A 13718-nucleotide genomic window follows, 5' to 3' on the forward strand; every position below is an offset into this window, starting at 1 on the left:
TGAAAGCCTTCAACTTCATCTGAGTATTCCTTGCCTAAGAATACCCAATGAGATTTATGAAGTCGTTGTAAATTGACAGTCAACTTGAAGACCACACACACACACACACACACACACACTGCTTGCTGGAGTTTTTGTGTTTTCTCAGGGACTTCTCCCAGAAGGTGATGCTTTGAGACCAATGAATGCTGTACCCCTGGCTTTTGGTGCATAGGATTCTATATTGTCCTATCTTGTCTCATGTGCTCTTTAGTATCTGCAGGAAACTACTGGCTGAATCAAGCTTTGTAGCTATTTTTTTCAGTATAATCCTGAGTTAAGTAGTAATAGTTCTGAACTAGTGTTTAGTGTAGTTTCAATGGATTTAGGGTTAACCAACTGAAATTTCATCCAATTAAGTTATGTTAATTATAAGAATGATGAAGAAATATTGGCACTTACTTTTACACCCTGGGGATTATCAGATAAGGGATGTCCTACCCCCGTTGCCCCATGTTCCTGTCTGGGATGGACTTTCAGATGGGATTTGCACGTATCCCATCCAGGAAGTGCAAATGACGGCGATTGCGTGAAAGGCTTTCATACAAAGTTGTGCAGATCCCACCATTATCCCGCCATTAACCTGTCATTAAACTGACATTGGCTGGCATTTTGTATTAACTGAAGTTTGTGTTAATGCAATGCCGCTTTAATGACAGGTTAATGGTGGTATTGGCACAACCATTTGAAAGCCCTTTGCTCCACTGCAGTCACAGACGGGTTAAGAACAGGATAAGGATGGGGGAGTGATCACGTCACTGTCTGAAAATCTTCCTTGAAACATCAAATAAGCTGTTTGGATTCATCTGTATTTCTAAATGTGTATTTAACAAGACTATAAATATAAAATTTAACCATAGACCAGACAAGTGTTTAGGACTATGGCATTTTTGTTAAATATTTATCAAAAACACTGCTGATCTATTGTATGGTTTAACAGTTTTAACATGCTATGTGATGATGACAAGAGGGCCACACAGATGCACAATCCACAGCAAACATGATAAAACAAGCATTCTTCCCTAGTTTGAATTTACAGTATTGGCAGGGTTTTTCTGGCAATTTCCTAATTATCCCCTTCACAGTTCTAAGCATAGGTAAAAAGGCAGTTATGGCCAAGGCATCTGGAGCACTTTTGCCACTCCAGGTCAGACTCCAGGCCCGACTACCTTTCCTGCAGGAAAAAGTGATTCAGGCTTTCTTGGTTATTGTTGGAGAGAAGTACTGGGCACCATAATGTCAGCCAAAGCCATTTTTCAATAGGTATTTAGAGACAGTGGGTTTTTTAAATCAAGGACAAGAATACTTATGAGTATACTTTATATCTGTAGTGGCTGCTACAGAAATCAAAATGTTGTTATATTGGCGGATATAGCATTGGTTTTGGAACTCATGTCTCTGATTTGATTTGTTAGATCTGAGAGGTGATGTTTTAGTTTATGACATGGTAATTTCGTTATCAGTAATGGGTGGAGCGTTTGAACCTCTGTGTGGCCCTGAGAGATTTCTCAAAAGCATGGTGCATCTCAGGTAGCAGACCATCCATTATAGCCATGTTTCTTTTAACCTAAGTGACTTGCAGAAGTTCAAACAGTTCACTTATAATTGTCCATCAAACAGCAGACACTGGTTTGAAGCTGGATTTTTGCACACATTGACTGTCTAAGAGAGTAAAAACAGGAAAAAATGCAGTACCTTCATATAATTTATTTACCTATTTATTGTATATGTTTTTTATGCGCATCTCTCTCAAAATGGATCACAACAGTAACATAGAAACAGTCCTTGTTATAGGTTTGTCAAATTTTAAGATATATAGAGCAAGGGGAAAATAGAAAAAGGTAAAAGAGGGATCTGTTTTTCCAAGGCAGAACAAAGTGGTTACTTATAATTAGGCTTTCATCATGTTTTGCTTGAACAAAAATGGGTTGCTCTTACTTTCTTAAACTGATGGACAGGGTGCAGGTGTTTTTTCCCCGCACAGGCTACAGAAATTAAGGGAAACATATAGTTGGGCCTTATGTTCTTGTTGGCAGGAAGGAGGAAAGAAACTTTCTGTGGCTATTCCTCTTTTTTTCTGGTGGATGGAGTAGGCTAGTCTCTTCCTTCTATATAATTCAGTCATCAGTATTCCTTTCACAGATTAACACTTTAATTTTGCAGGGTATTCTCAAGATTCACCAAAGTTGCGTAATGCCTACTTATGCTGTTTCATATCATGGCTTTTGTCCTGCGTACAGCACCAGAAAAGTTTCCATAGATGGCTTATTCCAAGTTCCCCCAAAATTGATCAGTGATTTTGTTGTCCTGATGATGGCATTTAGTTTTATCCCAGTGGGCATACTTCTTCAGTCAAACAACTCAGCTCTAAGCCCACTGTGGAAATCTCTGCATGCCAGATCCCTAGAAACCTTAGACATAATCTTGCCATAGCTGTCTCCTAGAATTGTAGGCAAAAGAATTGATTTGTACTGAATGTCATAGAAAATATTACTGCAAAATTATATTTATATAAACAGAGAGCTGTGATGAGTTCACAGACGTTCTTTCAGAAAATATGATGGTTCTTGTCTCTATGCAGTCACACTCAAGTTCTGCTCCTTTGCATCAATTGTTTTGAACTTTATAGATTTAGACGAGTGTCTTTCCCTGTGTTGAGTGTACAGAGGCAAGAAGGTATAGCTCTCTCACCTCCCCACTCAGTTCCTATCAACCACTGTAGTAGGTGACTGTAGTTTAGCCTCAAGGGGTATCAGATGAAAGAACAATTAACCACAGTAGACAGTCAACGGTATTCTGTGGCTAATTCACAAAAGATCATTTCACTAGAGGATTGTGACAAGAATTTGAAAATAAGTGTCCTTCATTTTATAAAAGGTCACAAAGTATGTGGGGCAGGGCAGGATACTGATCTATTACTGATGTCTTTTTATTTTCTTTGTTAGGAATGACAGTGTCTTCTTAGGGCATAGTTTTGTGAAAACCAGGGGTGCGACACAGACTTATTTGGGGCGTAGCCTGCAATTTTTGGAATGGCAATATCAAATGGGTCACTTTTGAATAAGTATTATCTGATTTTGTTGTTTTTTAGTGGCTCCCTCTCGCTGTTTCCTGACTCACCATTGTTCTGTGGGTCTTGCAGAATAAGTCAGTCAGGAAAGCTTGGAGGTGGCAACAGCCATGACATTTTTAAAGATACTGGGAAAGTACCCGTGGAACAGGAGGTAGCAGTTCATCGAATCAGAATCACCTTGACAAGTCGGAATGTGAAGTCTCTAGAAAAGATCTGTGCAGATCTGATCAGAGCTGCTAAGGAGAAGAACTTAAAAGTGAAAGGACCAGTTCGCATGCCCACCAAGACTCTGTGAATCACTACAAGGAAAACACAATGTGTCAAAATTTCCAAAACCTGAAATCGTTTTGAGATGCATATTCACAAGCATCTCACTGATTTGCACAGTCCTTTGGATATAGTTAAGCAGATCACTTCTGTCAGTATTGAGTTTGGTGTAGAAATTGGAGTTACTATTGGTGATGCTTAAATTATTTTCATCTGCTTCAATAAAAATTGAGAAATACATTTTTAAAAAGTTGATTTTGTTATAAAGTTGATCACCTACTCTTTGCTACTCAAAGTGATGATCTGAGGGCTCACAGTGAATGTCCATGGGCCATCAGCTGCCAGTCCATTGCTGGGATTCCAAGATACTATGTCAACATAAATACAATGTGCCACAGAGATAGTACCAGTTCTTGGAACATTGATATTGTAGGCTAGTATTTTTTTCACAGTTAGTGGATATTAGCAGAGCTAATTAGTAACCTTGGATATATGTGGTAATGTTGGCAGACAATTAAATGAGACCTAGAAGGGTTGTCTACTCTCTGCCACCTATATAAGGTAAGAGTTAAAAGTTCTGTTCCTCCAGTGTATAGTTGTCTGTGATCTGGGCATCTTCATATTTAACAAAATGTCTGGATGGCAGACCTTCAGTTTGCACTCTGTCATTCAGAAACTTTCTAACTGAGATTACCTCAACAGCTCTAATTCTGCATTTTGGCTGGTATTGATCAAGGAAGGAAAATATGAACCTTCATGGAAAGGTCCTGTTTCACAGTGGTAGAGAAAAGAGTCCTACCATTATGCTTATGGGGATTGTTGGCCTGAGGACTAATGCAGAGAGAAAAGATGGCAGTGCAGCAAGCAGTAGCTTCTTGTTGTCCCATGCAGATCAATAAGTAGCTGTTTTGGCTTATGAAAGGCAAAGCTGACCTAAAGCACAAGAATCACTTACATAAGGAGGTATTGGGTACCTCCTTAGACAGTCTTTCAAATGGTACAGGTGCAAGGATTGCAAGCAGATTGGAGCACTGATGCAACCTGGACTATATCAGCTCATTCTGATGGGAGAAGCATGTAGTTCGAATAATGTGGAGTCATGGATTGATTTCATACTTCATAAAACAATTTTTATCAGAATTCCAGTCAAAACAATAGACGTATAGATAAATGCCATATCTATATCATTTTATTAGGCAAGATGAAGCAAGTTTTCCATATGCAAATGAAATAAATTATTAACTCCAAAATGAAGAACAGCATGTTTATATATCTGTTCTATATTGCTACCAAATGTATTTCCTATAATTATGTCATAAAAAGTGACACATAATGGGAGAAATAGTTGGGTTTGAGGCTTGTGAAACAGATTGTCATTGCTTTCTGGAAATTCTAGTGAGGTAAGATAAATAGAATGAAACTAATGTGATGACTAACAGCCACTCCTACCTGAAGTGAGTGAGGTTGACATCATAAGACAGAAAGTCCCTTTCTTGGGACATTGCTGGATATTTTAGAATTTTACAAATCACAAATTGCTCTTAGTTTTTTTCAGTTCTATGATCTAAAGGACCACACGTGCCCAGTTTATGCATTAGTGAATGGTTACCTACTTCCTGGAAACTTACATAGAGCAATATTAGCTGTAAATAGCTCCACACAGCTATCTTTCCCAAATGGTGTTGTGCTCTGACAATTGTATATATAGGAACTGGAGGGCTCTATAGTCCTTTTTAACCACTATAACCATTAGTGATGAAACTCTGATTTCTTAGAGGTTTCCTTCAAAAATATAGGAAAAGGCATGATGAGAGAACTTGTAACCCTTATGAGGTTTCAACTCAAAAAGAACATATAACTTGGTTGTTCAACTTAAGTGGGAATATTAAGTCTAAGTAGCTGCATTAAGTATTTCCCCGTGTAGTTGAGCACAGTGTTCTTTTATAGGCCAATTTTCTTCAGGAGTTGTGGTCTTAAGGGAATGGAGAATCGTTTCAAATTTCTTTAGCTATTACCATACTGAAGCTTTCTGCCTTTACAAATAAAATACCTACCCATGGGTATAAAAATGGCAAGCATATCTTATCTCATGATTTGTTTTTTATTTTATTTTGGTTATCGTCTAGTAGTGGTGGAGAACCTATGGCACACCAAGTATTTTGGCCTTACTCTCCAGTGCATTTGCACAATTACTGGCTCAACCTTTAGGTCTTCTAACATATTCCAGTGGATTGCATTTTGTAGTGATAAATCACTGCCATATTTGAAGATTTAAATAAAACAAGGACAAATGCTAAACTGCAGCTTCCATTTCATTCAGCCAGTATGCAAATGACACTCAGCTCTATCTCTCCTTTTAATTTAGTATAAGTGAGGGGGAGATTAATGTTTTGAATCAGTGCTTCAGTAGGGAAATGGCCTGAATGAGGACCATTCAACTAAGTCGGTGCAGACAAGGTAGATCTTTGTTATGAGTGATTTGTCTAGTCACTTAAGTGATGTTCAGCATGTTGTAGTGTGGACCACATTTCCCATTTAGGGCATAAAAAGTATTAGGTTCATAGTTTGGGGGTATTATTAGATCCATCACTGTGGACTCTGTGGCTCAGACCACCTTTTATCAACTTAAGCTGATTTACCAACTACTGTACAACTTTTTTTTTACTTTTTTTTCTCTTTCTTTCCTTTTTTTTTTGTGGGGGGAGGGATAGAAATAACTTTGTAACTGTTATTGATGTTCTGGTAATCTCCTGTTTGAATTGTTACAATGTGTTATATGTGCGTCTGCCTTTCAAAACAGCCCAGAAACTTCAGTTAGTTCAAAGTAAGGCAGGTAGAGTGGTCATGGGGAACAGATGATACGATTCTATTTTGCCATTATTTCTCATTTTACAGTGATGCTGTAAGTTACAGTTTGAGACCAATTTTTTGTTTTGTAAACTGGCCCTTAGATATCAAAGTTACACTGGCAATTCTCTTTTAAAGGACTGGCCTCTAATTTGCCTGATTTCTCCTCCATCTAGTAAAACTGACAGAAATAAATGTGTACGTATGGCTTTGGCAGTGTTTGCAGAAGTATTTCCCCTCACTTTCCTTCTTTTGATTTATGTATAGTGAAAATTGGACAACCTCAATTGGCAAGTATAAATAAAATATGGCAAGGGGAAAAATCATCACTGAAAAAATGGTGAATGAGTTGTCAAATGAAACCAAAAGACTAAGACATCCTCTGCTGCGCTGAATGTAAATCCCATTTCTAGGCCCAGTTTGGAGTGCTCATTTATAGCCATAAGCAACTTGGAGTCAATTTACTTGAAGGAATATCTCTATTATCAACCTACTCAGAACCTGTGGTAATATAAAGTATATCTCCCTGTCAAATAAAGTAGGCCTTTCCAATAGAGTGGTAACCCATACTGTAAAATGCCCGCATCATACAAGTTTTACCTGCTGGTTTACAGTATGGTCTTTGGAATACTCTAATTTTCCAAGTCTAATTTTGGAAGCTAAGCAGGGTTAGCCCTGCTTAGTACTTGGATGGGAAATCTGCTGTAGGCTATATTTCAGAGGAAGGAACTGGCAAAACCACACCTGAGTACTGTATTCCTAAGAAAACCCTGTAAAATTCATGGGGTTGTCATATGCCAGCAGGCACCATGAAGGCACACTTTGGGATATTGGTTTTAGTGCTTAAAGATTTTTGTATTCTTTTGTTTTGCTGCTAGTTTATATGCAGTAGCAATTCTCTTGGCTGCTGGTTTTATTGTGGTTTCATCCTATGCTTTATTCATTGTTCATTGTTTGTATTTTATATTTTAAAGTATTGTTCATCATGCAGACATCTTTGGTGACCAGAGAATCTTAAAAGTGTAACAGATACATAACAAATAACATTCTAGATCGCTAGAAGAACTTTGAAAAATAATTCCAAAACACACTCTCGTAGAATATGAATTGATAATTTCTGAAACTATACATTATATATATATTTACAGAGAGCTGCAGCTTGTGGCTATATTTCTTCTAAGCATTATTATGTATATGCTTTTTATATATAGAAAAAGATGATTGCTCAGTAGGCAGGGAACAAGCTTTGTTTACCGAAGATGGCATGTTCAGTTCTCATCTTTTCCACTGAAAAGGTCATAGATGTCAGGGCTGGAAAGACTTCTACTGAGAAAGCAAGAAAGAGCAGCATCTGAAAAATGTGCATAGCTGAAGCCCCAAGCTAGTCCGAATAGACAATTCTGAACTAGCTGGCCCAATGTTCTGACAGTATAAGCCAGTTTGATAAGTCCTATAAATGGCATATCAGTTAGTAAAGCAAAAATGCTAATCGCCTGCCCTATTAATATATCAAAAATGTACACACCTTCAGATTATATCTTACATAAAGTTAGGACTTGAAAAATGTGAGCTGCATAATGATAAGACACAACTAAGGGTCATTTTGCTGGAGGTCTTCTACAATTAACTGAATGGTCAATAATAGATTGCCAAATTAATCATAGAGCTGGAAGAGACCGTAAGGGCCATCCAGTTCAACCCCCCTGCCATGCAGGAATACACAATCAAAGCCCCCCTGACAGGGGGCCATCCAGCCTCTGTTTAAAAACCTCCAAAGTAGATGATTCCAAGGCTGTGTATTCCACTGTCAAACAGCTCTTACTATCTTACTTAATGTACAGGTTCATTTTGAGTAACTTAATGTTGAAGATAGCATCAGAGGGCTAGCCATAGAAGATCTATTAGTAACCAAAGGGGAATTGTTTGTTAAATAAATGTTGATCATGTTGACAAAGTTATTATAAAAATAAAAAGTATAGCTAGCATTAATTAATTATAATGCAAATACAAGGTTTTCCTTTTAATTTTAATGGTTGAAATACTTGTAACCTTTCTAGAAAGGAATATGGGACTATTTCATGGCAGTAGTGTAGTATTTTCAATCAAGATTCTGAAAGAAACAATAAACCAATGTAGGGATGTATCTAAGCAGTTGTAATAACTTAGCTAAACCTCTGTTGCAAAGGGGGAAAGTGCTCTTTGAATCAGAAGCCATATTTATTCCTGTGTGAAGAATGGTTGTCAGTCCTATCCCCCACCTCACATCCACTCCAGATTGCTTCACATACAGTTTCAGCAGATCCCTCAGATGGCTTTTCAGAGGGCATGAGGAGCGGTAACAAGAAGGAGAGTGTGAAAGGTGTTTATGGAATGCAGCCCACAGTTCTTTGGCTTTAAGTGACAATAAACTTGGCTGTCTGTAAGTGAGAAATTAAAAGGAATTACGTTTTCTAAAAATAAGGTTGAAATGGTCATTCTGCCTCTGCTGTAGCTTCTGCATGATTTTTTTCCATTGGTTGTGGGGAGAGAGGGGGGGGATTTCTTAGCTGCATAGACATTTTTGACCTATCCATTTGGATAGGATCAATGTATTTTGGGAATATCTGTCCAGGGTGTATGGACTGTAACAACTAAACTTCTTAAGCACTCTGTTCTGCAAGGCTTACTAATGTGTACATGGTATTGTTACACTTAAAGTTTATATTTCTTCCCATTTACAATGGAACCTATATGCCTACTGCATAAAATGTGTTTTCACCTTAGTCATTCCATTTTTAAGTGGTCTCAAATGACTGACGTAAATAGAGCAGATAGTTTACGTGCTGTTCTTTAGAGATTTTGGCATCATTACTACTACTTACTAGGAAGGTTTAGCCATCTGCCAGCTGAGCCTGATATAGCTAGTAGAAAGATGTAGTACAGCTCTGCATATGAGCAGTCATCACATTTTCTGTTTAACAGGCTTAAATGTCTAATCACTGTTACCTGAGATCATAGAAGAAGAAAAATTAGCAAAAGGAGTCAAGTCTGGGTATGTTTTCTTAATGTAAGGGTGTGTGGTTGTTGTTGGTTTTTTTGCATGAGTTGCATGCTAGCTGGCAGAGCTGTCTCTATGGAAACAAACATTCAGCACGGCATTCAGCACCAGAGTGTGGCAGTGGAATGCTAATCTGATATAAATGAGAAGTTCCAGCTGCTTCCCAAAGGTGGGAAGGCATAAGGGAGGAACTTAAGGGAGTGAAACTACATTCCATTGCTGTTGTATCTATTCAGTCCTGGCACCATCATGTCATATGGGTAGGGAATAATGAAATAGCTAAAAATAAAATGCTTTCATGTACTGTCTACTGAAGCTTTCCATTTGTGTGGTTGTTTTTGCAGATGTAGGCATTTAAAATTATTTGTTCAAAATTATGTACTGATGATGAGCTTGAATTTGGTAAGAAGTAGTGGTAGCTTCCCTGCTAGGACTGTGAACACTGACAGATGTGCTGATGCTGTTCTGCTGCAAAAACTGACAATAAATTTTAGATCCTTATCACCATCGTGGCTTTCAGACTTGTTAGCATTTTAAAGCCATTTCACTCAGGTATATTAGAAAATACAGTATTTCATATTCACTGACCTGATGTTTTTCTTTTGGATAACAAATGGTGGTACCTTGCATGTTAACTTTGCATATGGAGTTACAATAAAATTATTGTCTTTCTTCAAGAGGATAAACACCCACCTTGACTGAAAATATGCATTGTGTAAGTCTGTTACCCAGATTTATCTAAGAGGTCCAGAATGAGTAAGGCACTGGATTTTTCTAAGTCTAGTCACTTCTTTGGAACTAAAAAAACCCCTGTGTAAGTTTTCTGACATAATCTTACATACAGAAAAGTATTTCAGTATTCATTTTGAAGAGTTAGTTTTCAGGGATCAGTGGGTTAGAACTTGATAGGCCTGAATGAAGTTTGTTGATGGAATTAGCATCCAGTAGAGGCTTCCCATTTTAATTTTTGTCAGTTTCTTCCTTTCCTCTGTGGCTGCTGGTACTAACATCAGCCTGGTGTCAGAAGATGTAAACATAATAGGTTAAATCTAAAACATGTCAAAAAACTAAGATGAAGTTATCGGTACTATAAAATGAAGTCCTGATTTATCTTTATGTAAGACCTAGAGTAGTGGCAACAGAAGCTGTACTTGATCATTTCATTGACAAAATTTGGTTTATTCTATGTAACTTTTTTGGGCTGTGGTGCTCTGTTTGCAAATCAACAGTGGTAGCCTGGGCTTTACCTAATTTTTGACTCAGACATACTGTATATACTTGACTATAAGTCAACCTCATGTATAATTAAGGGGGTAGGGTTTGGATTGAAAATTGTAGATTTTGATATGACCCATGAATAGGCCGAGGGTAGAATTTAGCAGCATGGAACAGAGGATGTAAATTCCACACACATAACTGTTTGTGTTTACCCTAAAGGCTGGATGGACGAGGAGGGAACTGCCGTAAATCATGGCTGTGTAATTGGGGGGGGGGGGGGGGAGACCAGGCTTGGGCAGGGCTAATAAAAAGTTCAGATGTCAAAAAAGATGTAAAGGCAAAGCAAAGGAAATGGCGACTGCATTAGCAGTCATTGTAGCCTTTAAAGACATAGATGTGTTAGTCTGGAAAATCAATTATGTGAAAGATCTTGCAGCACCTTTGAGACTAACTGAAAGATAGAAAATAGTAGCATGAACTTTCATAGACTTGAGCCTATTTACTCAGATGCATTTGGTGGAAGTAGGTTCAAGTCTATGAAAGATCATGCTGCCAACATAGCATCTTTCAGTTAGTATCAAAGGTGCTGTAGGATCTCTTTGCATACAGTTATTATAGCCTTTAACTTTAATGAGATAACCTTTCCTGATTTTAACCCAGAAAATCTGCCAGACATACACAGATGTCTTACTGAAATCCTTTAACACTTGATTCCTCCTTTGAGGGGAAATGCCCAAGAGCTGCCACTGCTGCCATTTCCCTGTCCAGACATTTCAAAAGACCAGCAGCAGCAGTGCTGTGGCAAAGATAGTAGAGCGAGTTGGTGCCTCTTTTAGGTTCGGGGGGGGGGGGGGACTAACCACTCACCTTTTGCCACTCTACTCAGAGAAGGGGATGATTCCCTTTTTTTTTTGATAAAAGTTCAGTACTTATATTAACCCATGGATAATGAGTATATACAGTATGTGTAAAAATTTGTTAGATTGTTATCACAATTATTCAGTAGCAGAAGCAGTTGTAAAAGAAGTTTGGTGGGCACGTGCGAGCCATTGTTACTTAGGTTAAATGTAATAGCAAGCCACGACTTTCCACAAAATTGAAAACATCTAAATAAAGTACATGAGGGAGGAACAGCAATATCAGTGCAAGGTTTCCTTTTGTAGGCTGTTTTCCAGGCCCAATTCAGAATGCCAAAAGCAAAGAAATTAAGCCAGTGTTGACTTATAAAGCTTTGAGTTTAGGGCCAGGCTGTCTGACACATTGTGTCTCCCTATATGAGATATTCCAAGAAAGCCTTTTTATTTAGTCCCACCACCTTCACAGGTTCAGTCTTTGATGATACCAAATAGTACCTTCTCAGTAGCTGACCCAAAGTTTTGGAACTTGCTCCATAGGGATGTCCAACTTTTTGCTATTTGTTCATCAACTAGGAAATACTTTTTAAAATTCCAACAGGATTTTGTAATTGAACGTTTGTAAAGAAAGGGCTTTTAAGAAGGTGTTGTATTGCTTTCAATTGAGCATGAGCAACTATGAGAAGCTAGGAGTCTGCATTGCTCCTGCAGAAGACATTGGAGGGCTGCACTGCCTGAAAAATGGATTGTCTGGCTGCAGTTGTTCTGTTTGTTTGTTTTTTTAAAAAATCAAATTTTGCCCCAGATTGCCCCCAAACACCCTGTAGGGGATCTGGGAAGCATTTTCACCATACTTTTAATTTATAGGCTTCCTTGAGTACCACTTTTGGGGAAAAGACAAGTTATGAATAAAGCTATTACAATGGGTCCTTGTTATCCGCTGGGATTTGGTTTTAGGACCACTCATGGATAACAAAATCTGTGGATGCACAAGTTCCATTAAATACAGAGGCATAGCAAAATAGTGCCCCTTATATAAAATAGAATATCAAGGTTTGCTATTTGGAAGATATACTTTTCAAAAATATTTTCAAGCATTGCATGCTATGGATAAAAAAATATGTGGATAAGGAGGGCCAAGTGTATTATTAATCAGCAGCATGACCCAAAACTGTTGGCTTGTTACCAAATCTGAGCCAGATGGTGACTTCAGAAAATTTATTTTGCAGTGTTTGTTCCTAGTGGCCAGTGCAATGTAAACTGGGGCTTGTTAAGAAACCGAAATTTAGTGGCTGAATTCTCTTCTAGGTTGTGCAGTAGCTAAAGATAAAGGTATTCCCCATTGACAATGTTGTCAAGTCGTGTCTGACCATAGGGGGTGGTGCTCATCTCCATTACTAAGCTGAAGAGCTACCATTGTCAGAGACTACTCTCTGATCATATGCCCAGCATGATTGCACCGAATGCTGTTTACCTTCCCACCGGAGTGGTACCTATTTATCTACTTGCATTTGCATGCTTTCAAACTGCTAGGTTGGCAGAAGCTGGTACTAGTGATGGGAGTTCACCCCATCATGTGGCAACCGGGCATCAAACTGCCAACCTGCCAATCTTGCAATCAACAGAGTCAGCGTCTTAACCACTTGAGCCACCGCATCGCATAGGTTGTGCAGTCCACAGTACTAATTTAAAATTGGTATTGTTTACCTTAAAGAGGACTTCTTTTTACTCTCTTGCTTCAGAATATATGTTGAAAGACTTCAGGATTACCTGTCGTGGTTATTGATTTTTCTGGCATCCAACACTTTGGGATGGGGCAGAAAGAAAAGGAGATCTGGAATCACATAGCCAAATCTTAAGTCCGTCTGTAGAAACTTTTAAATCATAATGCAAAAGTGAATTAAGCAACATGGGAGTTTGTCATTAGAAATTGATATTTGATAAATGTTGCTTATTTCTGTAATCCATGCTTTGTATCCCTTTCAGAGACATACATAGTTAATTTTGATCGAACCTTGGCTGATACATAAAACTAAAACATCCAGTTTTTTTACATGAACATATTTTATTATTTTGCTTAATCAGAGAAAAATGTCTGAATACTTCTAAGAAAGAGAACAGCTTAAATGGTTTTTACAATCTGAAGATGGCCAGTTTATATCTTCCAGATAGATGTGAAATCTTGAAATGGTTTCATTTATAAGTTTAAGATATCTATATGATCGACAAGAAGCAGAATTTCATTGATATAAACCAAGGGTAGGCAACCTTTTTGACCCAGGGGCCGCTTGCTGTTCCTCAGACAACTGGGGGGCCGAAGCCAAAAAATAAATAATTAAATAAATAAATAATATAGGACAACATTTTCAGATGTAGGACACAT

General features: G+C 38.0%; 1 protein-coding gene and 1 pseudogene across 2 annotated transcripts in view; both read left to right on the plus strand.

The window, feature by feature from the left end:
* Positions 1–13718, plus strand: part of PALS1 (protein associated with LIN7 1, MAGUK p55 family member) — an 86896-nt gene that overhangs the window by 18827 nt on the left and 54351 nt on the right. The window lies entirely within an intron of this gene.
* Positions 1151–3581, plus strand: LOC149314678 (small ribosomal subunit protein uS10 pseudogene; annotated as a pseudogene).

The sequence above is a fragment of the Sceloporus occidentalis genome, unplaced genomic scaffold, assembly GCF_023333645.1.
Source record: "Sceloporus occidentalis isolate IW3139 unplaced genomic scaffold, rSceOcc1.0.p SCAF_4, whole genome shotgun sequence".
Classification (NCBI taxonomy): domain Eukaryota; kingdom Metazoa; phylum Chordata; class Lepidosauria; order Squamata; family Phrynosomatidae; genus Sceloporus; species Sceloporus occidentalis.